This window comes from Myotis yumanensis, unplaced genomic scaffold (assembly GCF_028538775.1).
Source record: "Myotis yumanensis isolate MYYU_CA2020_CCGP unplaced genomic scaffold, mMyoYum1.0.hap1 SCAF_14, whole genome shotgun sequence".
Lineage (NCBI taxonomy): Eukaryota > Metazoa > Chordata > Mammalia > Chiroptera > Vespertilionidae > Myotis > Myotis yumanensis.
In genome coordinates, this window is record NW_027223765.1 from 31,880,515 (window position 1) to 31,907,540 (window position 27,026).

The 27,026-nt window shown below is 43.6% G+C and overlaps 1 protein-coding gene across 12 annotated transcripts in view; it reads left to right on the forward strand.

The window, feature by feature from the left end:
- The window catches only part of ZBTB38 (zinc finger and BTB domain containing 38), a 115,944-nt gene that overhangs the window by 60,144 nt on the left and 28,774 nt on the right, over positions 1 to 27,026 (forward strand). For 6 of the 12 annotated variants that reach the window (XM_070433516.1, XM_070433515.1, XM_070433518.1 and 3 more), the window contains one exon: positions 14,809 to 14,913. The gene's annotated coding sequence lies outside the window, so the exon portion shown is untranslated. Of the gene's footprint in view, positions 1 to 192; positions 550 to 3,260; positions 3,457 to 13,067; positions 13,090 to 13,320; positions 13,387 to 13,686; positions 14,047 to 14,808; positions 14,914 to 27,026 lie in introns of those variants that run through there. The other 6 variants (XR_011473695.1, XM_070433517.1, XM_070433524.1 and 3 more) reach the window with 6 other exon arrangements.

The following is a 27,026-nucleotide window of genomic DNA, read 5'->3' on the forward strand; positions in this document are numbered from 1 at the left end:
GTCTCCCCTTTCTTCTTGCATTTGCTGTCTTTTAAATAATGTATGTTGTATTGTTAATTAATGTGACTATCAAATTAAACACTTGAAACTTCCGTGTTTATTATGCAGGTAGGAGGTAAGGTGGGACCTATTTTTAACTCTTATGCACGCCATGGTGTGCAAACAACTTGGTTCTCAAATTTGTATTTTCAGTGCTGGTATCAGTGGTTTGATTTTCAGCAAATGTGACAGTGGCCTTTGCAGTGGTCAGCTTCAGGCTTTGAACTCTCAGAGGAGGAAGGGGAAAACATTCAACACACCACCTCCTTGGTTGCAGCCTCAGAGAAACCTTGGATGAGAACCTTCCTTTTTTCAATCCTGTTTTCCTGTTGATAAATTCAGTTCTCGTGATCACAGTGCATCCAAGCTGTTCTGCGTATGATTTTTTTGTGTGTGACAATTGCATCTAAAACTTGTGAGCAAGAAGACGGAGAAATCGGTCTCCATCGCTTCACATAAAAATGGCTGAGTGTCTTGTCATGCTAGCATTGCACTAAGTGATACATACAGGTAGGTTGAAATTTGCATGTTTTATAGAATTTGAGCCATGCAGCAAGAATATTATGGATTAAAATATGACTTTTAAAACAAAAATTAAATAAGACAGTTGTAATTTTTTTTGGGGGGGTATTAAATCGGATAGCCTTTTCTAGTCAGATAGTATAGAAATATATAGCTTTTATAAACTTATAAAATGATTCTGCAATAAGATGATTTCTTTTTTAAAAAACATATGTATAGTAGGTGTGGCGCCGTTAGACAACAAAAGAATTTTTTGGAAAAGTCTGTTGATTCAGCTCCATTTTAGCTTGAAACTAAAAATAAATGGGTTTCTGCAGATAATTTCAAAGAGCGCAAACAAGCTTAATATGAAACATTTAAAATATTTAAATTTTAAGAAGCGGTCTTTAAACGTGTTATATGAAAGATGAAAATAACATATACTTAAAAATTAATTTTAGATAATATGCAAGAATAAATACACTTTTATATACCTATTACTAGGGAGAGGAAGAGTTACAATTTTAAAGGGGGAAATATTAAATGTAAATGGTCCTGTTAGAAGAAAAAGAGCTTCATGAATGAAACAGTGTCTAGGATGGCTCATTGCAAACCATACAGCTGTGGTTCTGCAAGTACCAAATTCTGGCACTATTCAAAATAATTTCATGGGCTCTTTCCTTTGAGGTTAACTTCTCAAATACATTTTAGTTTTTCAAATTAACACTGGGCCAGAACCTGTTTCCTTGGTAACCAAATCTTATTTTTAAATGCAATAACAGATATGCAAAAGATTGTCTTAAAAAAAGAAACAAATGTTTAATGAAAAATGTATAGTTCCTTTTCCTCTGATATAGAGTCTGCACTGGTTTTAGACATTTTTAAAATGCGGTCTTCAAGCCTTAAAAACAAGACATGTTTCTGCACATATAGAGAAAGCTTGCACAGTGAGAGCTTTTTTCCTCCCTCCTTTGTGCTCAGTACTTTCAAAATTAAGGTTTCCTTTGAAATGTGCTCTAGAATGCTGGTCAAGGTTTGTGTACCAAGGTGTAGTTTCATTATTACGAGTTCACCAGCGCCACCGAAACAAAAGGCATCTCAGAAATTCTGAGAATCAGAAAATGCTTAGGCTCTTGTTTTCCTTGATCCCTCCATTGGTAACCTCGGAGCTCTCGATAGAGAAAGACCCAAAGCCAAGCCCACCCCAATGATAAGTGCACATTGAGCCTTTGTGGAAACGTCCTGGTAGATGTGTTCGGGGAAAGATGCTGTAAACCCCAAACCTCCCTGAGGTTTGCTCCGATGTGAAGAACCTTGAGATTCAGAACCATTTGTGCAAATAGTTGCTGTATTCTAGCAGCTTGTCATATTCAAAAGCACTGTCTGTAAAATCTAACCTCTTACAGGCTAAAGGTTTGTTGTTGCTGTTGTTGTGTTGTTTAGAGGCCAACTTAAATATTTTGCTTAGAGTCTTTGTCTGGCTCAGTTATATGAGATCATGATTCATCTCCCAGTGATTTCGTTCTTTGGGCTGCCATGAAAATATCCTTCCTGCAACACCTCAACACCGCCCCCCCACCTCCCCCTTTTATTTTTTTTGGTTGTTCGGGAGCCATTTTCCTTCTTGCCTGTGACTTAAATGACTAAGTACATTTTTAATATAGCATCAATCAGAAGATCATAAACTGAAGGGAAATGTCAGAAACCTGATTCAGTATTTCCTACTTATTTTAATATCAGTAGCATTAACAGTTGCAATAGGAGCAAGCTAATTGTCATTTGCTCTTGAGCAAATAATGAGCCAGGCATTTGTAATTAATGTACTATTGCTACTCAGAAAGATACAACTACAATGCCTTCTGTTTTGATAGGCTGGTACAGATTAATAATTTTCAGTCTTAATCACAAGATTAGATGGATGCAATGGAATTGTTTTACCATAAAAACGAATGCCTGATAGATTCAACAGTGTATTTCTTCCTTATCAAATGTCAATCGTTTTCTTTTTAACTCCAGCATGATTGCATCTTCTTGGAGACTTTCATCCCTAATAATTTTTTTGAGGCATTATTCATTTATGTTGCTCTTGGTCTTGCCTAGAAGAATTTTAAACACAATTCAAGGAGATTGAAGTATATTGTACTGTTGTCATTCTAATAAATAGAGTAGTGAATGGAAGACTAATTATTATTTATTACATTGTTGTGTTTCGCCTTAATGTCTTGCCTCCATATTTCACAGAAATCTTTTCAAGGCACAATACTTTTCTAAACTTACCCATTTACAATTATTATTAAATTTGCTAGATTAATAAAAAAAACACTGCCTGACAATTATTAAGGATGGTACTTAGTCATTCTCATTGTTCAGAAGGTTATGCTTAACTAATTTACAATTTTTGGCTAAGGTGTTTATACTGGGCAGGCCAGAGCAGGTGCGACATGAAGAGTGTGCAAACAACTGCTTTGTTCTCACCAAAATGAAATGGGAAAACCTGTGGTTTTCTGCTTGAATGATTTATAATATAAAATTCTCAACTCCTTTTTTTCCTTGGAAAATAGGAAATGTTTTTCCAAACCTTAACTTGGGCCTTTTTTTCCTTTTTAACCTGTCTCTAGTAATGATCTGTTTAGTCATGTAAATGGGAAATATTACATTTAGTCATCCAAAATATATTCATCCAGGTTGATATTTATTGTGTTATATCTTCTAATTAAAAGGGATTTCATCTCACCTAGCCAGCATGGCTCAGTGGTTGGCGTCATCCTATGAACCAGGAGGTCACAATTCAATTCCTGGTCAGGGCATATGCCCGGATTGTGGACTCAATCTCCAGTGTGGGGCATGCAGGAGGCAGCCAATCAATGATTCTCTCATCATTGATGCTTCTCTCTCTCTCTCCCTCTCCCTTCCTCTCTGAAATCAATAAAAATATATTTTTCAAAAAAAGAGATTTCATCTCTTCCTGCTAGAATGATGTTGATCTACCTCAACCATTACTATGGCTTCCTCATAGACAGATCATAGCCAGGCCATGTTTTAGAGCTGGTTGATATAGGGAGAAGAATCTGGACAAAGATCTAGCACCTTTCTCTTTAGTACTAAATCATGCTAAGCCTTTGAGTTCCTGGTTGACACATTTATTGAGCACCTGCTATATATGCCAGGCATATTTTAGAGGCTGGAAATACAGTAATGAAGAAGAGATACCAGGGCCTGCTTCTCAATGACCTGCCTGTAGTGTGATAGAGGAAAATAAATATGTAAACAATTAATTAAAGAAGACAAGTGCAAAGACAAAAAATAAAATAAAATTTAAAAAAGCAATGTGACCCCTAGCAGATATGACTCAGTGGTTGAGTGTCAACCCATGCACCAAGATGTCACTGGTTAGGTTACCAGTCAGGGCACTTGCCCGGGTTTTGGGCTCAATCCCCAGGCAGCTGATTGAGGTTTCTCTCTCATCAATGTTTTGATCTCTCTATTCCTCTCCCTTCCGCTCTCTTAAAAAATAAATAAGAAACATTTAAAAAATAAAAAGCAGTATGACATGTTGGGAGGAAGAGAGACACTTTAGAATGGTGAGCCAGGGAAAGCCTTCGTAAAGAGATGGCATTTAAGTGGAGACCTACATGGTAGGATAGACTCAGCCAGGAGAGAGCATTACCAGCCAGAGGGGTGTTCATGCACAAACTGCAAACTTTCCTTTCCTAGTGTAACTACCATGATAATCAGAGCCAGGTTTGACGACTTTGTGGACTGAGCCTTATTCAGGTAAGCTTCCCCTGCAGTGAGAAGGTGGGTCAGGCCCTCCTGGCTGGTTTTAGTCAAATTCCCAGGACATGGTGCCTGGGGGGTCATTGCCTGTGCCCCAGTCCCATCTGGAGACGCCTAAGAAGGTGCAGTGAAATTCTGCGCATTGCAGTCTCAGGTGGCGATAAAATTTTGGTGCAGGCTCAGTGCTAACTCAAGAAATCCACCAAAGAAAGGCTTCTCAGAGCAAAATAACTTTCTGGGAAGCCGTTTGTTTTATTTTTCCTACGAATCTCAGAGTTTACACTTAGGGCCAAACATTGAGCTAGCCATTACCTTTCATTTTTTTCAAAGGTGGAAAGGCTATCCCATCTTCCAAAAAATCGTCTTTGTCTCCCGTTGCCTAAAACTCCTCAGTTCTGCAGACCTCTGTGACAGCTGGTGGCTTTCTAAAGACCTTACTACTTGGAGTGATATTTCTCGACTTCAGCAAATAACACTAAGAAAATTCTTCCTAAGAACCAGAACTCTTTCATGCCTTATAGGTTAGTCTATGTCAGGGGTGGGCAAACTTTTTGACTCGAGGGCCACAATGGGTTCTTAATCTGGACCGGAGGGCCGGAACAAAAGCATGGATGGACTGTTTGTGTGAACTAATATAAATTCAAAGTAAACATCATTACATAAAAGGGTATGGTCTTTTTTTTTTTTTTTTTTTTTTTTTTAGTTTTATTCATTTCAAATGGGCCGTAGTTTGCCCAAGGCTGGTCTATTGCCTGATGAAGGCCCAAGAAGAAAAGGATAGATTTGCTATATATATATGTTTCAGAAGCGTCTTCTAAAGTGGATTCATAATTTAGTGGACTTTGCTAATCACACGTGAGAGGAGGCCTAGCTGACTCTTTATACTTCGGTTTTGACTAGCCACGAAACGATTGGTCAGTCCTTCGTGGTAGAGTATCACCCATTAGTGGGAGAAGGAGCTCCAACAATTCAGTTCCCTTCTTCAAGCATTTGTTGAGCTTCTGCTGTGTGACAGACACTGCTATGACTCAGGCAGAGTGGTATCTGACATGAAACTCCCTATGGAACTCTAGTCTAGGTTCCTATGCAAGGCCGGAACATCGTACGGACAGGCACAATTGTGTGTCCTCTCTGTTCCAGAGAGAATGAATAGTGTGCTGTTCTATTAGTGGCCTTTTATACTGTTCCCTGAAAGCCAGCCTTCCGTGTGGGCATCTCAGCTAATAGCAAGGATGGTTCTTCCCTGGGACACAGTGTCTCGTCCTCATCACCTCCCCAAGATGTCTTGGCTCCTAATAAGCCACCGTATGCCTGGCTGCCCTGCTGCAGGCTGGCCTGCCTGCATTGCCAGGTGACCTGGATAACGGCTGCCACTCTTTCGCATTCATGAGCAGATGTTAAGTTGAGAAGCCCTTGAATGCAAAAATTTGAATTTGTGATGCAGGCAAGATGCTTCTGTTTTTTCACCTTCCCTGGCTGACAGTGAGGGGTCTCGCTGCTGACTGTTCTGCTGCAGGCTTTGTGGGCAGCAGGTAAATCAAAGACCAGTCACCAAAGCACTTGTCTTTGTGAGGTGATGATCCCAGCATGGCTCTCCGTGGCCTAAATGTCTCAATGACCAGAAAATTGCTCTTTTGATCTTGTAACTCATTCTACACCTTTTCCCTTAATGGCTTCCTTGCTTCTGCGGCTATTCCTGCTCAGGGTTCAAGACTAGCACTTGCGTCCACCCTCACTGTCTCTGGCCTGCAGAGGGGGTTTGTTTCTGGCTCTGTTTTGTTTTAAAAATGTAAAGTGTAAATATTCTTTCTGTGTTCATGAAAAGAGTGAGACCTTCCATGATTTTCTTTACGTAATAAAATAAACCTCTCTCTTCCTTGCCCCGTGGTCATTGCTGCCAAATGGATATTTTGAAATTTATTTTCCTTTTGCCTGCTCTTCTACCCTGGCTGAGGCCTTGCTCTAATTAAGGCCTCGCAGTCCTGCCCCTCTTCCCCAGCGCTGAGCGCGACATGGAGTCCCTGCCCTGAGGGCCTTACAAGCCAGTGAGATGAGAAAACAAAAGCCACCAGCTGAGAATGTGGTTAAATCCCAGAAGGGCAGTGCCCTTGTAATTCCCCCCCCCCCCCCCCCCCCCTCATGTTTCTTGAGCTGTGGAAGAGAAGAGGGGAACCTTTAGTAGGGAAAGAAAAGGGTCACACCATTGAAAGATTCTCTAGAAATTGCAGGATATCAGGAAACAATGTAGAACAGAACAGGGCGGTCATCTGAGAGGCAAAGTGGGGAGATGGAGATGACCGCAGGCTGAGAGGACAGCAAGGGGGTGCAGCAACTAAGAAAGAAGGAACAAAGGGAGCGGTCAGGAGGCAGGCAGGCAGTGGGCGAACAAAAGGAGATGCTGCTGTGCTGCACCAGAAGCTGGGGGGTGCCCCCCCTCCCAGGGAGAAAGAATGGGGAGGAGTTTCAACTAGAAAACGAAGGCTTGGGAGAGCCCCTGAAAGGCAGGCTGCCGGCCTGCTGCATAGGGACTGGGTGTTCTGTTGTTCTCTCTGGCTTTGGTCATAATGTTGGCCTTGGTGCTTAATTGTCTCACGTGAGCTATTATGAAGATCCTGCAGTCTTGGAGGTGATGTATCCGAGTCTTATGAAGTCTCCATCCCAAGGCCCCCATTCCACATGCTAAGGATACCAGAGAGCCGCACCCCATATCGCTTGACTAAATCTGGTTTAACCTTTAAATTAAATGAGCCGAGTTTTCACATGGGCTGTGACCTAGTGCTTTTGGTCTTCTACGAAGCTCAGGCTGGAGACAGACCCAAAATACCTGCAGAGTTAAGGTGCAGAGTTTAGAAACTCTTTTCCCCAAAGTCATGTTGCTCACAGCAGGCATGTTGCTCTGCTTTTGCAGCGCCCAAAGCCGGTCCTTCCTTGCTCTTCATCAGCCTTTTCCAGTCCCTGGTCTGAGTGCCTAGCAAGCCATCTGCAGGGGATATTTCGAATGTCTTTTTTTGGTCTCCCGGAGACCATACCTGGCTGACACACTAGCACTGAATGTTGTCATCATCCCTGTACTTCTTGCTTAGCTCTTGCAGGAATGTGAACCACAGACTCCAGTTGCAGTGTGGACCTCAGGCCCACTTGTTCTATCATTGGATAGTTAGGTAGCCATGCTTGACTCTTAGTCCAGTGCTCTTTCCACTAATGCCTTTAGATCACAGAGGAAGTCCAGTTCTAAGCTAGGGGTTTGAACGCTTTTTCTATAAAGGGTAAATATTTTTAAAAATATTTTTATTGATTTCAGTGAGGAAGAGAGAGGAAGAGAGAGATAGAAACATCAATGATGAGAGAGAATCATCAATTGGCTGCTTCCTGCAGGTCCCATGCTGGAGAGGGAGCCCGAAACCCAGGCATGTGCCCTAACCCGGACTCGAACCATGACCTCCTGGTTCATAGTTCGACGCTCAACCATTGAGCCATGCCGGCTGTGCAAGGGTAAATATTTTAGGCTTTGTGGATTAAGGCAAAATTGAAGATAGTATGTATTTATATGACAACAGAGAAAAATTTCCCAAAACTTTTTAATGGTGAAATTAAAAATATAATAATATATAATATTAAGTATAACAATAATAATCTATGCACTGCCATAGATACAGAAATGACTGTGGCTGGGTCCCAATAAGACTTTACCTATGTACACTGAAATTTGAGTTTCATGTAATTTTCATGTCATGAAATATTATTCTCCTTTTGGTCCCCCCCCCCCCCCCCCCAAGCATTTAAAAATGTTAAGAACCATCCTCAGCTTGTAGGTTATACAAAAACAGGTGGCAGGCAAATTTGGTCCAGAGACCACAGTTTGTGTACTTATTTTCTAAGTCAAAACCTGTAAATTGGTGGCTCATTGGCCATTCTAGTCCACATATGTATTTTGTTTGACTTTTAACAATAGTTTTAATTGAATCAGTTACCATTGTTTTTGTTTCTAATTTTTTGTTGTTGTTGTTAATCCTCAACAGAAAATATTTTTCCACTGATTTTTAAAGAGAGTGGAAAGAAGAGGGAGAGATAAGAGAGAGAGACTTCAATGAGAGAGACACACATGGATTGGTTGCCTCCTACACGCGGCACCAAGGATTGAGATTGCAACCCAGGTATGTGCCCTTGACCAGAATGGGACCCAGGACCCTTCAATCTCCAGGCTGCCGCTCTATCCACTGAGCAAACAGGCTAGGGGCTCTAATATTGTAATTGTATTAACCTTTTCCTCCTAATTATAAAAGTAAAATATGACTACTATGCAATAATTTGGAATGTTAACATTTTGGCGTGTATCCTTTCAGTCTTTTATCTATGCCTTGTGATATTTTTAATAGTTGAGATAATATTTTGTGGACAATTTTGTATATTTTTATTCATTTATATCATAAGCATTTTATGTCATTTTAAAGTCTTTCATTAACATAATCTTTCAAAATTTTATTATGAACATTATAAACAGATGGACAAACCAGTTAAATGAACCCTTGTGTAGCCATCACACAGCTTCAACAATTCTCAACTGCTGGCCAATCTTGTTTCATGTAAATCCTCTCTTGTAGTATTTTAAAGCAAATCCCAGATCATATAAGTTTTTCTTGAAATATTTTTGTATCATTCTCTAAAAGATAAAGATACTAAGAGAAAGCCCCTTTTGGGGGGGGTGGTGGAAATAAATGCTGATGTATTTAGGTATAAAAGAGAATGATGTCTGCAATTTACAAATGGCAGGAAAAAAAATAGATAAATAGATATGGGTAGAGTATATATAGGTATTTTTGGTACTATTTTTGCAACTTTTCTATAACAAATATTTCTAAAAAAGTTTTAAAAATGTGGATTACTAAAAAATACATTTTAAAATGTGGGTTACTAAGAAACAAAAATAACCACAGTGTCATTACCACACCAACAAAAAACAATAATTCTTTTTTTTTAAAATATATTTTTATTGATTTTTTACAGAGAGGAAGGGAGAGAGACAGAATCAGAAACATCGATGAGAGAGAAACATCAATCAGCTGCCTCCTGCACATCTCCCACTAGGGATGTGCCCGCAACCCAGGCACATGCCCCTGACCGGAACCGAACCCAGGACCCTTCAGTCCACAGGCCGACGCTCCATCCACTGAGCCAAACCGGTTTCGGCAAAAAACAATAACTCTTTAATAACATCAGATATCATAGTCAGCATTCATATTTGTCCAGTTTGGTCATTTTAAGAAAACAACAACACACAATTTCTTCTAAGGTTCATACAGTGCAATTAATATTTCCTCAAATTTCATTTAATCTATAGATTTTCCTGCCTCATTCTTCTTTTTAAAATATATTTTATTGATTTTTTTACAGAGAGGAAGGGAGAGGGATAGAGAGAGTTAGAAACATTGATTAGCTGCCTCCTGCACACCCCCTACTGGGGATGTGCCTGCAACTAAGGTACATGCCCTTGACCGGAATCAAACCTGGGACCCTTCAGTCCACAGGCTGAAGCTCTATCCACTGAGCCGAACCAGCTAGGGCCCTTTCTTTCATTCTTGCTATTGCTATAAAAAATTGGTTGAAAAAAACGTTTGTCCCATAGTTTCCCACAATCTGAAATTTGATGATTGTGTTTCTTGGTGCTGTTTTACATGTTCCTCTGTCTCAGAAATTTCTTGTAAACGGCTAGTTACAAGTAGAGACTTGATCAGATTCAGATTCCTTTTTTTTTTTTTTTAAGTAATCGACATTTCATATATTTTATATAAAATTCCTGGTTTGGGCTTCATTGGAAAATTGTGCAGGCCTGGGATTCCCACCTGGCAACAGTTGCCTGGGGCTGGGTGGTGACCACCCGCACTCCCCATTTAGGTGGGACACCGGTTATCCTGTTGGCCCGGTTCACATTACTTCCTGCTGGCTCCCGTGGGCATTGGAAGTTGACACCCCTTTTCTAAACACTGTCTCTTCCTGGGCTTTGGTAGACTTCTCAACACAGTATCACAAGAGGCCTTTCAGGAACGTGGTGGAGATTAGAGAAAATGGTTCAGACAGGCACTTTCTTAAAATGCTTGAAGAAAAGAGATAAGCAGCCACATCAAGGGAGGCCAAGCGATAGAATCTGTGCCCAGGATGAGGGAAAGAGAGGAAAAGTAAAACAATAAATTGAGTTCACAGAGTGCTGCAAATATGGGAGGCAGAATGAGTCAAAGGAAGCAAGTGGATTTAATAGACACACCACTTACATCTATTTATATATTATGATAATATTGAAACCTTAAAAAATAAAGAGAAGGGAGGGGCATAAATGTTAAATTGGCCAATACTGCTAAATCAAAAAGTGCAAGCAGACAGTTGTAACATAACGGAAATAGTGGGAATTAAAAGAAACGAGGTAGAAAACAAGGAACGCCTAAAAAGGCCACTGGAAAAGGATCAGGAGCCATGCTGTTGAGATGTTGAAGAATGGATAGAAATTTAAGGAGAGAGGAGAAAATCTTAAAGTCTTAGGTATTTTTTGGTGATTGGCAAATCTATTACAATGAAAAGTACTCTAAAGCTATAGAAAAAGAAATCACATTGAGTTGTTTTGAAAAGCATAAACCTTTCCAGAAAAGAACAAAATGGTGACAAGTTGGGACGTTCCGGGAAATTTCCAGATAGTTCCCCATAGTCAGAAGAATGATTAAGAGAGAGAATCTGCGACTGGTTATGAGGAAGGGTGGAAAATTTCGAAGGACAGGCTGATTATGTAAGGTTCAGATTGTGGTGTTTAAAACTGTTGCCATGATATTTTAGTTATTAATAACAATTTGGGGAAATCTATTCGCTTCTGGAGAAACATTTAGCTCTAACGAGAAAGAAATGCCACTGTATGTGAATTCCCAAGTGGATGTAAGGAGTCATTCATTTGCTAAGCCTCTTAGGAAAGCCAGGGCCGATTTCACCCTTAACAAGCTGTTGACAGCTTCTGATCAAGGTACCACCTTGGAACATGTTAGCAGCACAGAAAGTGGACTGTGGAGTCAGACCTGTGTTTAAATCCCTTTATGTCAGTCACCATGTGACCCTGGCAGCTTACCCATGGAAAATTTCTAGGGTATAAAGGTTGCTTTACACACTGAAGCTATGGTTCTGACCTCTTGGACTTAGAGCTCTGCATACTTCCAGCACTAAGAGCCACAACTGTTTACACTTACAGAGCACTTACTATGTGCCAGGCACTACTGTAGATGCTTCTTGTGTGCTATCCCATTTTATTATCAAAAAGCCCGATGAGGTAAGTGTTGTATTAAAAGTAGCCTCTCTTTACAGATGAGGAAGCCAAGGCTCAGGGAAAGTGAGTAATTTGCCTAAAGTTATATCGTGAGTGACCGTGTAAGTGACAAAGCTGGGCTTTAAATCCAGGCAGACAGAATCCAAAGGCCAAATTACTTTGCTCTACCACCTCCCACCTTCCAGTCTCAGAGAAGCCCAGAGAGCAATGCCTGTGGCTCCTAATTCAGGTGCCTCCATTTTGTTGGAGGCCCATGTGATTTTCCGTTTCCAAAAACCTCAATGAAAACACATAAACTTGCAATCAAACCACAGGTTTCATTAGGTTGGAATCCACAATTAACAACAGGTTAGCTCAAGTTTTGTAGAAGCTCTGATTGGCAGTTACATTAACAAAAACACTGCAGGATCATTTTTCTAAGTGGGAAGATGAATCATTAGGTAATACATGCAATTTGGTGGAATAGATCTTTCTAAACATGTGGCCTAGGGAGAGAGAATAAAGGGTGCTTGGCTTTGAGGGGGGGTGGGAGCTGCTCGTGTACATGTGTATGCATGTTGTCCAACCTGCCAGTCTTCAAAACCCTGCCTACTTATTTATTTAGTTATGAGGTCTGGTGATAAGATTTATTTGTGGCACCAAATCCTGCCTTTATTTTTTTTTAATTTCATGACCCTTTAATTTGATTTTAAGGCAATATATTTTCCCTGATTATTTAAAATCAATAAGTTTTATTGGTTTTGTATTTACTGTTGGAATCTACTTTATTCATCAAAATGGTCACGTACTGGAAAGAAACATGGTCAGGACCTGGGATGCAGAATTTCGAACACGGCACTCCAAGCTAAAAACAGGACATAAGCGAAGCAAAGAACAGCCTTTCCACCCTAAATTGTCATCTGGGAGTGAATCTTTTCTAAAGAAAAATTTAAAATAAGACTCATACTACCAAGACACAGGACACACGAATGGGTTTTTAAAAACAAGCAAACAAAACCTTCCGTTAGTGCACTAGACTGTTAGCTACGTGAGTTTGTGGCAGGCCTCCCTCAGTAAATACGTATTTTCTCAGTGAGCAGTCCCTGGGTCTCAGAAGGAAGAGCCTAGCAGTCAGGAGCCTTTATATAAGGAAGAGAGCTGGGTCTTTTGCGTGAAATAACTTTTATGCCACGTGCGGAAAATCAATCTAGGCCCTGACAGCCATGGGAAAGCGCAGGTGACACCCCTCGTCCTGAGAATTTAACTAAATTGCAACTGCACTTGACTTTCTCCGATTCCTGCCTCTCTCCAATGCGCAGGATTTGGCTGCTGTGTGGGGTCCGGATCAGGGACCCCGGGACCCTTCTGCGGGCCCAGGCCTTGTTCTAATGGCGACTGGGCTCCTTGGCGGCAGACCCCTAAGCGGGTTGTCCTTCCGCGGGTTCTGGCTTGTGTTTTCCCCGGAGAAGGTGGAGGCGGAGGCCGCTGTCCGCTGGGTAGGTCTGGGGCTTCGCGGGGCCTCCGTGGGTGCCCCCGGGTTCCGCTGCTCCCCTCCCGGGGCCCCAGGCAGGGCGCGGCGAGCCCCCTGCAGCACCAGCCCGCGGTGCAGAGGGTCGGGCCGACCTCCTCCCGGACGGGCCGCGGCCAGTGCCCAGCGCCGGGGGCGGGCCGGGCTGGCAGAGCCCAGCCGGCGTCCATTTTCTGGGCGGTGCTGCGCGGCGCGGCGGCCTGGCGGGTCCGGAAGCGCCATGGACCCCCCGGGAAACGCGCGCGCGGCGGCGGAGTCCAACCCCGTAAGTGCCAGTCGCTGGGTCTGCGTGCGCGGCCGGTGGGCGCTGGGCTCCGAGCGCGGCCGGCCTGCCCCTCCCGTCCCCGGTGGGGAGATCGAGACCTGGCTGGGGAGCCTGGCGCGGGCTATGGGCTCCGCTGGCGCCGAGAGCTGAGCCGCTGCAGGGACCGCGCGCCCGCAGGTGCCCGGGCTCCGGGCCTGCGCCGCCGGGGAGGGGGCTCCGCTGCGGAGTCGGTCAGGTTGCGCTGCAACTAGCGGCCCAACTGCGCAGCTGTGCCGGGGGGCGGGGGGCCGGGGAGAAATGCGCACCCAAGGGACGTTCTGGGCGCGGGTCCAACAGGCTCGGGCGCTGCGCTGACAGTCGCACCTCCCCACCCCCAGACTGCGACTCGGACCCCGGACCTGACCCTGCGGAGACTTGATGATTTCCCTGGTTCAACACCAAAACCCTTTAATTGAATGGATAATGCAAAGGCAGGGCCCTGCCCCCCCACCCGGGGGGGGGGGTGCAATCCCAGCCTCCTACTTCTGCAGTAGAGTTAGGTCTGCTCAGTTGGTCCAACCCAGCCGCCCGCTGTTAGCCACTTTTTTGCAGAGTGTATACTAATCACCTTAGATTTTTGTCCATCTGCGATTCCGCTTTATAACTTCCGCTCTGCTATAGGTAAGTGATTAATACCATTCTGGACTTTGGCCCTAATTGAATATAGCTTTTAAGGATTCGTTATAGATGATATGCGTTATGGTGCCTTATACCTATTTTAACGGTTAAAGACGTTTCTCCTAATTAGAAAGCTCAACTACTCGGTCAGGTTCTCAAGGTTGAAAAGCATAGGAAGATTTAGTGCGTGCTTTGAGAGAAACTTCTAGTGAGGTGCTGTATCTAAGCGTGGTGTTTTTCCAAAGAGTAGGGACCCATTAGAAGATTGTGAAATCAGTTGAATGAGTTACTCTTGGAATTTTTGAAAAGATATAGAGAAGAATCGAGTCTTAATGCATGGCACACAGTAAGAGTTAGCACTGTTTTGATGTTTGACATTTTGGAGTTTGTTTATATAATTTTTAAAAACGGTGGGTCACTGTCAAAAAAATTTTTAAAACCCCGACTTACAGGTTAATAACCCAGGCTTTGGAATCAGTTGAACCTGGGTTTACGTCCCAGATCAATAGAACCTAGTTGTGTGACCTTGAGCATATTCTGTGACCTTTCAGAGTCTCTTTTAGTATGGCTGTAAAGAGGGGAATGCCTAGCATCTTCAGGGGTATTGTAAAGACTATATGAGGTCACATATGTCAATCACTTTGCTCAGTGCTTGACTTATAGTAGGTGTTTAATGCGAATGCTAATTGTAATTACTATTGTTGCCAACACATCAAATCCTGGCAGCTAATCTTGAGACACTGCGCTTTTCTTTTCTTTTTTTAGATCTTGATGTGGAAGAGATGGAGGACTCGGAACCAAGGATTTCCAAGTGATTTCATCCAAAGCACGAGAAACTAAGTTTGTAGAGGCTGATCCGTTCTACCTGAGGTAACTAAATTTGTGTGTCTCCGAAGTCTACATGAAAGAGGGAATGGTTTTTCTAAGGGACTGAAGGACTCCCAAGGGGCATGTGATTTGTGCCAGTGATCCACCAGGGTTGGGGATTACACAAAGTGACAATGACATTTAAGCGAATTGTGATTAAGGAGACGTGTGTGAGGCCTCTGTGACGAAGGGTGAACTAAGTGAATGAGACTCCAGGAACTGGTTTCTCCTCTCAGCTCTGCCAGTGACTGTCATGGGAGCTTCTGTAAGTCTCCTTATAGATTGCTAGCTTCTCTAGGCTGGAAGGACCGACAGACATCACTGAGGCCCAGATAGTTTAAGTGACTCTTCAAGGTGACCCAGTGGGCTGGGATAGAGGCAGGCCTTGGACCTAGACCTCGATTGCTTAGTCATGCAACCAGCCTCAGAGCCTGCTGTGGAGTGAGCACCATGCTAGGCACTGAGCATACTAGTAAAAGGATGAAAACCCTACCCCAGGACACTTGCAACCTGTGCAGACAAGTACTGACAACACAGTCTAGTAAATACTACCTTTGAGGCATATACAAAGCCTCAAAGATGATCATGATAACAACTACCATTTGTCAAGTACGTGTGTGCGCGCGCGCGCGTGCGTACAAGGCAGTGTGTTACGGGATTAAGTGTTGTATTTTTAACTATTCCTATGAGGTAAGGAAGAATAGATGTGAAGGACTGAAATGTCAACATGCACAAGCAGCTCATGAAGGTCTTTGCATCTCCTACTACGTTTATGGTGCACATTTTATATGCAAAGCACAGTGCTAGGGCCACAGAGTGCTTGCCCTGGAGGAACTTGCAACCTAAACTCCTAAGAGACCTAGTCAGACGGGCAGTGCCTGACACTCACCCCTCCTTCACCTGCTTCTCCAGCAGCCAGAGTAGGATCCATCACAAGAAGAGTTGACATATCACAGTTCTTGCCCCTCAATGCACTTTCCCCCTCTTTTTCAGATTTAACATATCCTTCCATTCATCTCTGAAAACTTACACTTTCAATTTACAAACAATAAATAGGAAGGCCTTCTCTGAATTCATGCATTTACTTGTTCATTCAACAAATGTTAATCAAGCTCCTCCAGGCACTTGGGTGTTCAAGACCATCATTGTTATTAGCCACATTCAGCCTCTTAGCAAGGAATCATCGTTCAACAGTTAGAGGTTTTTTATTGTTAATATGCTAGAATAGCACCTCCAAGAATGTTGGAGACTGACCCATAAATAGGATTCCAACTGGATAGATAGGAAAATCTTTTTTTTTTTAATCTTAACACTTGGAGTGCGGGAAACGTGTAAACTCGGGCCGATTGTAACTGCGTATTACCAAATATTTGTTTGTTTGCCGTTCACAAAGATACCTACCTGCGTATGCGAACCGTTTCATACCCATTGGGGTAATAGGTATCATAAAAATCCCTGATTTTGCGCGGGAAACCTAAATAATTGCCCGCGCCTTCTTATATTTTGGCGGGAAATTCACCCGACACGGTAGTGTTAACATCTTCAGAAAGGAATTTCTTACTTCTCTTTAAAATTTTGATTTTGCCATTACTCTCATCTGCTTATAGAGGCCTTTTGTGCACTTAGCCTGTAGGCAGAGAGAAAAACCAGTTTGGCAAGTAAGCTTTCTTTGACTCAAAATGCTGTTTTTTAGCTTTAGAGGCCACATGGCACTATGAGTGTTCAAAGTAAAGCAATGTAAGAGATACTTTCATTTAAAGGTACAAAGTTATAGCCCTAGCCGGTTTGCCTCAGTGGATAGAGCGTCAGCCCGTGGACCAAAGGATTCCGGCTTTGATTCTGGTCCATAGCCTGTACCTTGGTTGCAGGCTCCTCCCCGTCCCAGGCCCTGGTCAGGGCTCGTGCGGAGACAACCAGTCAATGTTTCTCTCACATTGATGTTTCTCTTTGTCTTTCCCTCTCTCTTCCACTCTCCCTAAAAATCAATGGAAAAATATCCTCGGGTGAGGATTAACAACAACAAAAATAATGAAGTTACAAAGTTAGAGATAGTGCCGATAATTGCATTAAGCACCAGAAATCAGATTGTAAGTCTTGAATGCTACCTGTAATAAACTTAAGCTCCAAAAAGAACAAATGAGATGTTGAATGTAAATGTGCTTTGCAAACTTTTAGGAGTCCTATAAATGTAATACAGCAAATCCCCCTTGAGTAACTGCCATGAGTGTGGCACTGTGCTAGAGAGAACGGAGGATTCAGCATCAAAGAGATCTGGTTCCTTCCCTCTCAGACCTTTTGTGTGTGTGTTTGATATGTTTTTATTGATTTCAGAGAGAGAAAGGGAGAGGGAGAGAGATAGAAACATCAATGATGAGAGAGAATCTTTGATTGGCTGCCTCCTGCACGCCCCCTACTGGGGATCAAACCCAAAACCAGGGCTTGTATCCTGACTGGGAATTGAACCTCGACCTCCTAGTTCATGGGTCAGCGCTCAACCACTGAGCCACAGGGGCCTGGCCTGTCAGACAGTTTTGTAGGCGAGGAAATAAAATACACAAAAATGACGGGTGGTAAATGCCAAAAAATACATATATATATATTGGTGATTTGAAGAGGAAGAGGTCCTCTGGGAGTCAGGGGACTCTTTTTTGAGGGAAAAAAACAACAACATTTGAGCAAGTCCTGGAAGAATGTGGTTTCCATCAAAGAGATGAGGAGGAGGCATTTGAGACAGGAGAAGTAGCAGAATAGGAAAGCACAGAGCATATTCAGGGAAAGGTAGTGAGCCCAGTTGAGTTAGAACTGGTCTATAGAGACATCTGGTGGGAAATACAACTGGAGAACATTTGGTACCAAATGATACTGGTCTTGAATGCCAAGGTAGGAAGTATGAGTGGATTAACCAGTAGAAGACATTGAAGATATTTGGACAGTGGAGTATCATGGCTGCACATGAGGAGTATGTCCTTTTGGTAGCTGTGGGGACATGGGGAGGAAAGGCAGGGCAGAGACTAGAGACAGGAAGACCAGTTAGAAAGGATGGGGGGAGGCCTGAAATGGGTGATGGCAGTGAAATGGGAAAGGAACTGATGCAAAAGGAAGGATTGACACAATCTGCACTCTCAGTGGAGAAGGAACAGCTAACGCCAACAGATTTCCAGAGCAGTGATACCTGCGGAAGAAGCTTAGAGGGAGGTGAGAGGCTGTGTTTTAGAGGTGCTGAGTTTGAAGTGTTGGGAATATGGCATCCCCCGGACAGATGGGGGCTTTGTGCTCCAGAGGAAGGCCGGGGCTGGGTTGGGAGTCCTTGCAATACAAATAAGTCAAGAGGTGGGAGAAGAGATTGTTTTCAGAAAGACTGGATTGAGGCAGAAGTTGAGGATGGAGCCTTATGAGAAAAGAAGGAAGGACCTAGGCAGGATCTAGAGAGAATTTTGGCAAAAGAGCAAGGAAGAACGACGGGAGAACATGACTCCAGAGCCAGCAGAAGGGGGTTTCCCAGTGGAGGGGACCTGGAATGTCAGATGCTGGAGGGGGTGGGGAGACCCGGAATGGTCATTGGATTGACATGTGCTAAACCATGTTCGTTGGCATTTTCCTTTGTAAGGTAATACGACTTACAGAATGAATATGAAGGTGTTTCATTTGCAAAAATTTGTAGCTTGAGCAAATCAAGAATCGCCATTAAGTTTGACCCCAGCAAGCCTCAAAACACACTTCTGGTTACTAACATTCAGGCTGCTAAATGTGGTTTTGGTAGTAGTCATACCCTTTATTCTGTTGTCAGCAGATAGACCAAAGAATATTCGTTGATATTGTAAGACCTTTAAAACTACATTTCAAAATACAAAAAAGTTCTAAAAATAATTTAATTCCTATGCCTTTTTACCATATGGCTATCTTATGACATGAGTGTGTGTGTGTGCTTTCTTAGGCATATGAGCTTAATACAATAGAATGAGAAGACTGGGCCAGATAAATCTAGTTTCACAACTGTGCTGGGCCCTGTCCCAGGCTTGTGACTTCAGAAAAGTTACTCTGCCTAAGCCTTAACTTTTTTCATCCAAATAGGGTTATTTTGAAGATTGAATCATATACTAAAATTTGGTCAAGAGCTATACTATCGCAGGCAATTAGTAAATGTTGATTCCCTTCCCTTGACAACCTCCTGTGTGTATGCAAATTTCTGCATAATGTACATCTATACACAAAGCCTTATCTTTATGACTCATTTTAATGTGTTAGTTTTATCATAGAAAGAGCGTACCTCTCACCATCGCTCATCTATCCTTGATAGTTCAGGTGGCTTACAGTTTAATATGGATAAGAATCAACCTGAGGAACTTGCTAAAATGTAGGTTTCCAGACCCCTGGCCCAGAGACTCTGATTCAGTCGATTTAGGGTGGGGCCCATGGGAATTTTCATTTTAAAGGATCACTGTTGTGATGAAGATTAACAAATGCACATGCTAGGAAAGGATAAACTTGAGACTTGATATGCTGATTTCAACTCCAATTTCTATTAGAGACCTTCTGTGCTCAAAAGTTCTGTATTTGTATCATAATGTTTATGGATTATATTCGTAATAAGATAAAAACGATCGGACCCCAGATAATTAAGGAATGGCGGCATTATCATACCCACCTTCACTGTCTGCAGTGTACCTATAGCAAGCAGTACTGGGCAACGCACAGCCCGAAGATCAGCTTGCTTTCCTATGGAGTGAGTGGTGAGACCCTCTCCCTATGCTCAGAGTTTGCAAAACCAATGTAGCTATAACTATGAATGGGGGGTTCTCTCTTTCCGTGACCAGCGCAGGGAGAGAGAACACGGGGGTTGATGAATCTTGATTAGAACACGATGAGGTTTAAGGAAAAATGAAAAAAAACACAAGACTGAGACAGAAATAGAGCGAAAGCTGGGCCTGGGTGTGGCGTCTGCCCTCTGATGGAGGGACAGACGCAGAGAGCATCAGCACCGCAAGCAGATTTATTTATACTCGAATAACAGGAAGCTATATCACATCTGGGTGGGCCTTGAGTTCCTGGCGACATCATGAGATCCACCCCCTTAACACTGGGCGGGAAGGTCAAACTGAGTGGCGTCTCAATCTCTTGATTAGGTCCGCCCCCAGGGCGTGGCTCTGCCTGCGCTCTGAGTTTCAGCCGACACATTTAAACCCAGTGTTTTTGCCTGTGGCCCTTAACAATAACTGTTGTTACCAGTAATATATTTAATGGCAGCAACATTGTACAGTCATGCCATTAAAACATTTCAGTGCATTTATCTCTCTGAGTCTGTGTCTTCTGGTCAATAAACATCTGTCATTATATCGTAGTTCCCTCATTCTCTGCATCTTGGGATCATGTAATTTTGAGGCTAGTAGTTCACGTTGTTCATCTATCCCAACCTCATTTTGTGAGATGAGAAAATAATTTTTTCCCTCCTAGTCCTAGCTCTCTGCTTACTCACAAGAAAAGGTTGAGACATACATATATGTTTGGTGTCTAAGCTATGTATGGAGGATGTAAAACCTGTTTACTTGTATATATTGAATTGTGTTTTATGCTTCTTGTACGTGTTTGAAAAATCGGATGACTTAATGGGAATATATTTATTAAAATGATACTGAGTCATTTTGTAACATTGGTGGCATCCGTCGATGGTCGCTTCTCTTGGAAGAGGATGCCAGTGGCCTGGAGTTTTGCCTGGCCTAGAAACAGGGTTTATACCCATAGCTCTCGAGAGGAGAAGGCAGACTGACTTTCCTGGAGTCGGCTCTGCACCTTGTGTGCGTTATCCCGGCCATCTTATTAGCAACTCGGGGTAACCGGGTGTGGTGGACTCTAGGCGGAGAGGCTCCGTGATGCGGCCAATGTGAGATTTTCACATCCTGGGTTTTATCTGACTCCAAAGTCCTGCCTCTTCTTTCCAACCCCGGGTGGTTTCCCAGCCACGTACTGAGAGTATGCAGTAGGTCATTGTTTCTGCTTTTAGGTTAGAGCAGTGGTTCTCAACCTTCCTAATGCTGCGACCCTTTAATACAGTTCCTCATGTTGTGGTGACCCCCAACCATAAAATTATTTTTGTTGCTACTTCATAACTGTAATTTTGCTACTGTTATGAATCGTCATGTAAATATCTGATATGCAGGATGTATTTTCATTGTTACAAATTGAACATAATTAAAGCATAGTGATTAATCACAAAAACAATATGTAATTATATATGTGTTTTCCGATGGTCTTAGGTGACCCCTGTGAAAGGGTCATTCGACCCCCAGGTTGAGAACCGCTGGGTTACAGGCTTAGAGACCCTCGTCTCCGGTGTTATTCTAAGCTCAGATTTTTTTACAAGAAGCAAGTGGAGCGGAGGTATCATGCAGACTCGAATCTGTCCAGTAAATATCAACACTCTGTGCCAGGTACCAGAGCAGGACCCCACCCTCGTGAGGCCTCCTATCTCCCTCACAGGCCCTTATCTACCAGCTAGGTGCTGCTGCAAGCTTTTCTTTCAGTCAGAAGGCTAACGGATTTCTGCACTGATAAAATCAGCCAGTTTGTGTCTCACTAGAGCTGTTGCTGTCCCTATGCCTGTCTAAGTGTTCCCAGAGTGGCCAGGCCAGTTGAAAGTTTAAAAGAGTTCCTTGGGGTATTGCCCAGAGCCGTTGGGTAAGTGTTTGTCGATTACCCTCTGAGGCCCTGCGGAGGGAGGTGAAAAGACCTCTGTGTGAGAGAGCAGCCGGGAGGCCTGGACTTGCTCCCTTGCCCAATCTGCAACCTTGGGAAAGAAAGTCGAGGAATTTTGCTGGCGTGGTTTCCTCACCTGTCACCAGAGGTTTGGCTCAATGATGGCTAAGGTTCCTTCCAGCAGTACTTTCTTTCCTCTCCAGCAGAAAAAGCAGATAAAATCCACATCTGAGGCCTTCTGTGGTCCCCATTTCAAGATTTCCTCTGACTGTCCTCGTGGGTACCCTAGTACTAGCCAGACTTAGCTGGGAGTCAATCAAAAGGTAGCAAAATGGGAGGTGGGGAATCACGGTTTTCACATTTTATGGCTACAAAGAACCTGAGACATAAACTAGCCCAACCTCCTCACAGTCCAGATTGGGAAACAGGATTCCCGGGAAGTCAGAGGACTTGCCCAAGGTCACACAGTTAGTGGGCAACTGGGAGCAGAACCCAGTGTCCTGTACCCAGTCCCGTACGCTGTGCAGAAACAGGCAGGTCCCGTCCTAACGCAGGTTATCGGAGAGCAGGAGGTGGCCGTCTGCCAACAGAGCTTGGAGGGGCTGCCTGTCCGCTGGAGAGGGCTTCTCGCAGCCACAGTGGACACCACGATGCAGACTTCCATCCTGCTGAACCGCCGAAGCTCGGATGGCTGCCATTTAAGGTGGTAAAGAAAATGTCTTTTTAAACTGGGAGCAGCAGAAGGCTCTTTCCTATTTTGTTAAAGCATTTTTCCTTTCATTTAAATGAAAATTACTAAGCCATACACTAATTTAATTGTGGAAGGAATTAAACACATTCTCAGGGAGAGTGAGGAAGAAGACCCAGCCTGCACAACCCAGTTTGCTGGCTACTGCCTTGAGCCATGTTCAGCCCGGGGTGCGTTTTTCGAGAGAAATCCAGTGACGGTTTACCTCCTGGAGGGGCATCCTGGGGCTATTTCAGCAGCGGTGAAGGCACGCTGTGTGCTAGCCAGGTGGAGATGAGCTGTTACTTCCTGCTTTGTGTGTTGACTAGCGTTTCTAGGCCCCGTTTTGTTTGTGTTCTTCTTCCTGTTCCCGCGTCAGAACAACTTCTGGTTATTTGTAGCGTTGATTACAGTTAGATCAGAAGGCCAGCAATTCAGTAAGCACAGAGCTGAATGTATTACCTTACCAGGCATGAGAGGCTCGCGTTCGAATCTCGGGCGCCCCCAGCTTACGTGCATCTTCATTTTAAGCTTGGAGGTTTCTGATTAGCTCTAACAGAACGCTGATTCGCTCCTAGACCAAAGTGAGATTTCCTTTTTACAAACTTACTCAGCATTCTGGTCTGTCCCTGCTTCATACCGGTTTATCTGGTCCTGTAGTCCCTGCCATGAACTCAAAGAGCAGTTTCTCGAGGGCTCACTGCCGTCTCTGAAGCTCATCGGTGGAAGCAGTGTCACAGTGGCCACAGTCACCCCTGCAGCCTGGGTGCCTGTGGTGTGTTCTGCCCTTTGCTTGGACTTATATGAGTTCCACCTTTGCCTTAAAGGGAGAGGAAGGGAGGACCATCTTGCGGAAGCAGAAGGCACTAGGATAGACGGAAAAAGCGATGACGTGGCAGTGAAATGAAGCCCCGGATGGGGTTTTACTCACACGTTAGAGAACTGGCCTACCCCGAGCGCTATGCTAATAAATTGGGTTAAACATTTTTTTCCAGTCAAGGTCGAGCAATTCTGGAGTTTCTTGAGCCACTTACACGCTGTAGGTTGACTTTTTGCACAGAAGCACCGTAAATTTCCCGAGAGAACGTTTTTTCCCCCCTAAATGAATATAGACTACAAAGTGAGTTTCTCATTGTCCGAGTAAGAGTATATGGGACGTTGATTGATGTCTGATTCGGGGACCCATTTTTAAGTCTGTTCTGGCCCACGACAGTCCAAGTGGCTGTCAGTAACATAACGTCATCACAAGTGCTAATCAAAGTACAAGCTGGTTATCAGTAACATGCGTCATTCCTATGGATGGAGTACAGAAGGAATATGGGGTAAGTTTTATCTATATCACACACACACAGGGTGGTAGCTACCTAAATGGTCCAGTCTGACCCTGAATATGTCACTCTAAAAATTCACCCTAAAATTACGAACTTATAAACTAGAAAATTATTACTATTACACTCATCCTGTTTGTTGCATGTGTATATATTTTTAATCCTCATCCATGGATATGTTTTTATTTTTGTTTTGTTTTTTATTGATTTGAGAGAGAGATCGATCAATTGCCTCCTGTACGCACCCTGACCAGGAATTGAACCTGCAACCTTTTGGTGTACGGGATGACGCTTCAACCAACTGAGTCACCTGGCCAGGGTCTGTTTGTTGTGTATTTAATACACCTAATATTTGTTTTTGATTTTGACATTTAAAAATAACCAAGAGCTTTTTGCCACATCTGACTGATCTATTTTAATACTTTCTTCTCTATTTAACGATATGAGTTTCTGATAAGATGATTTGCACTTCTCTGTACTTTAGGAAATACTTTTTGAGGTCTTTTTTTCTCTCTCTCTTATTAGTTTGAATGGGAGTCTTACCTCCAAACCCAGCAGCTATCTTGCTTTTAAAATGACCTGTTTGCCCCCCAGGAGGTTCCCTGAACAGGGAGGACAAAAGTGGGGTGATTAGTCCCTGTGGCGTCCAGCAAACACTTTGGAGACCATGATTTATGTTACTGGTGGGGGGAGGGAGTTATCTCTGTCCCTAGATAATGACTCTTGTGAAAGGTAAGGGGCCTGTATTCCCAGAGAGTCCGTCCAGTGCCCTGTTGGTTGTGTTCAGTATCCGACCCGGGGGCCATTTTCTGTGAGTTTGAATCCCCATGTGGAGCTCCTCCCACTGTGGCGGCTGAGTGTTTGTTTTCTAAAATGAAAGCACAAGCAGAAACTCGAGCTGCTCTACAGAACAGCCTGCTCTTTAGATTGTTTTCAGGTCAGTGTATTTAAAGCCTAATTTTTCTAAACAGCCTGTTGTGTGTGTTTTTTATTTGAATGGTTTTGGGTTTGTTTGGGGAATTTTTAACTTTTTAAAATCTAAACAACTTATTATGTCATTGCTCCCTGGTCCTCCTGCCCCCAGATAATTTCACTCTAAAACAGGTGAACAGGGTAACTGTTTGGACACCTGATTAGGGCCAGAAACCGTCATTTCATTTTAATTACATTTGTTTTGGGGTAAAGTTATTAAAAGCTAACTGGAACGTTAATATTCTTCCCTCTCCCCGCCCAACAACTTATCCCAGTCGATTTCATTTGTCTAAAGCAGTGGTTCTCAATCTGTGGGTTGCGAACAATGAAAATACATCCTGCATATCAGATATTTACATAACGATTCACAACAGTAGCAAAATTACAGTTATGAAGTAGCAACGAAAATAATTTTATGGTTGGGGTCACCACAACATGAGGAACTGTATTAAAGGGTCGAAGCATTAGGAAGGTTGAGAACCACTGGTGTGCATCCATTTGTGTGGCCAGCGGGAGCTTTTGCAGCATTTCCACGGTAGGAAAGCTGTTGCGCTTCTCATTGTCGGTCAGACCTACCTGGACTGCTGACAGCTCTGCCAGTCACCTGCATCTCCTGACCCCTAGGCAGGGTGGCTGTCTCGCATTCCTGGGCTGCCTCAGCCGCAAGCACGCCTGGCCTCCCTCCAGAGATTGCAGTGTTGCCAGCAGTGGCTTCAAACTGGAAAAATGGGAGGTGGAAGAGAAGAGATAGAAAACACGGAGGAGGGATGGCGGAAAACAGAGGAGAAGGAAATGTACAAGGGAAGTATGTACTAGGGCTCAGGTGAATATAGGAGAGCCCAGGCTCACAGAAATGATCTCTTATATTTTGCACCTGGAACCAGGTGGGAAGCTGCTGCAAATGTGGGGCTGTTTGCTGACAGTGGGGGAGGAGACAAGGCAGAACAGGCAGCCTTTCTCCAAGGGGTCCCCACCAGCGCGAGATGTTAGGCTGCTCTCCAGACCAAGCTGTGTGCCCTCTTACCCCGCCCCCCCCCCCCCCCCCCACTCTCTAGAGCAGAATTTACTTCCTCGGGTTGGTCACCATTGTCCCCTTCTCGAAGATTCCCCGAGGACATTGGTGATCCGGGTGGATGCATTTTATTGTGTTGACCCCATTGTTTGAAGTCCCAACTACCAGGTAGTCCATGCTCCAATTCTGTGATCTAGTTTCTGGCATTGTTGTTGCGTGTCGCAATGATGGAGCGTGATGTCAACTCGGAATGCTCTGACCGAGCAAGCAGCTTCTGAGAAAGGTCTGCGCATTCTCAGCAATTACTGCTTTTCTCGTTGCATCACCTGCTAGTGAAGATGGAATCCTCCTTTAAAAATGAGAGCTGGGTGCCTCTGAGAGGATGAGGCTGATTAGGAGTTGAGTATCATGTCCTTCTCAAAGCTTGAGTTGGCCCTGTCCTTAAAGTGACTTTTGAAGCAAAGTGAAGAGTTTGGTATTTGCCCCTCTGCCTCCTAGGATTCATGTATTAAGAAATGTTTGACATGGGAATGAACAGTTGGTGGGGTCCTGAAGAACTGTTATATGGTTGTTTTGAAAGCTTGAATACTTATACCTCATCATTTACATTTTAGGGGAACAATGAATCATAGTATAGATATTGAAATGTTACAAGCAGAACAAAAGTTATAAATGATTTATTCTTATTTTATTATAGATTAGGGTCTGAAATTCAGATCCATACAGGGACAGGAAGGGGACATGAATGTTCACTGTGGGCTGGGTATAAGAAGAGTGATTAGATTGTGGCAAACTGGAGGGCATGAAATTTTAGAAAAATAATGTGGGGCTGAGTGAAACAGGTCAGCAGTTGACAGTTACAGAGTTACACCATCTGACTCACTCCACCAGTCTGGATTTCCTCAGTGGCAGCCTGCCCAGTCTTTTCCTGCAGAGGGTTGGGTCTGACGATCTCCAAGACCCTGCCCAAGGAATAGTCATAGCAAATAAAGAAGCCACTTTGGATATAAACCATGTCCATCTCCTCCAGGCAAAATGGTTTGTCAGTCGAGTCAGCAGCAGAACACCGCATGTATGTCCAAGGACATCTGGGGGACACCTGGAGAGAATCAGACATAGCCTTGATTAAGCTGCACAGGGCTGAGTGTGCCCATCCCAGTATGGAACAGAGGAGCCCATCAAAGGAAGCCCTCCCTATGTGGGCATGTCACTCCCAAGGTAGCTGAATGGAGCCAAGCCCACAGAGGTTAACCTGGATGGCACCAAAAGACAGCAGGCATCTATATATATAAAAGCCTAAGCGACCAGCTAACCAGTAGCTATGACACACACTGACCACCAAGGGGCAGACAATGCAGGAGCTACGGAGCTGCGGTGCCTTGGCAGC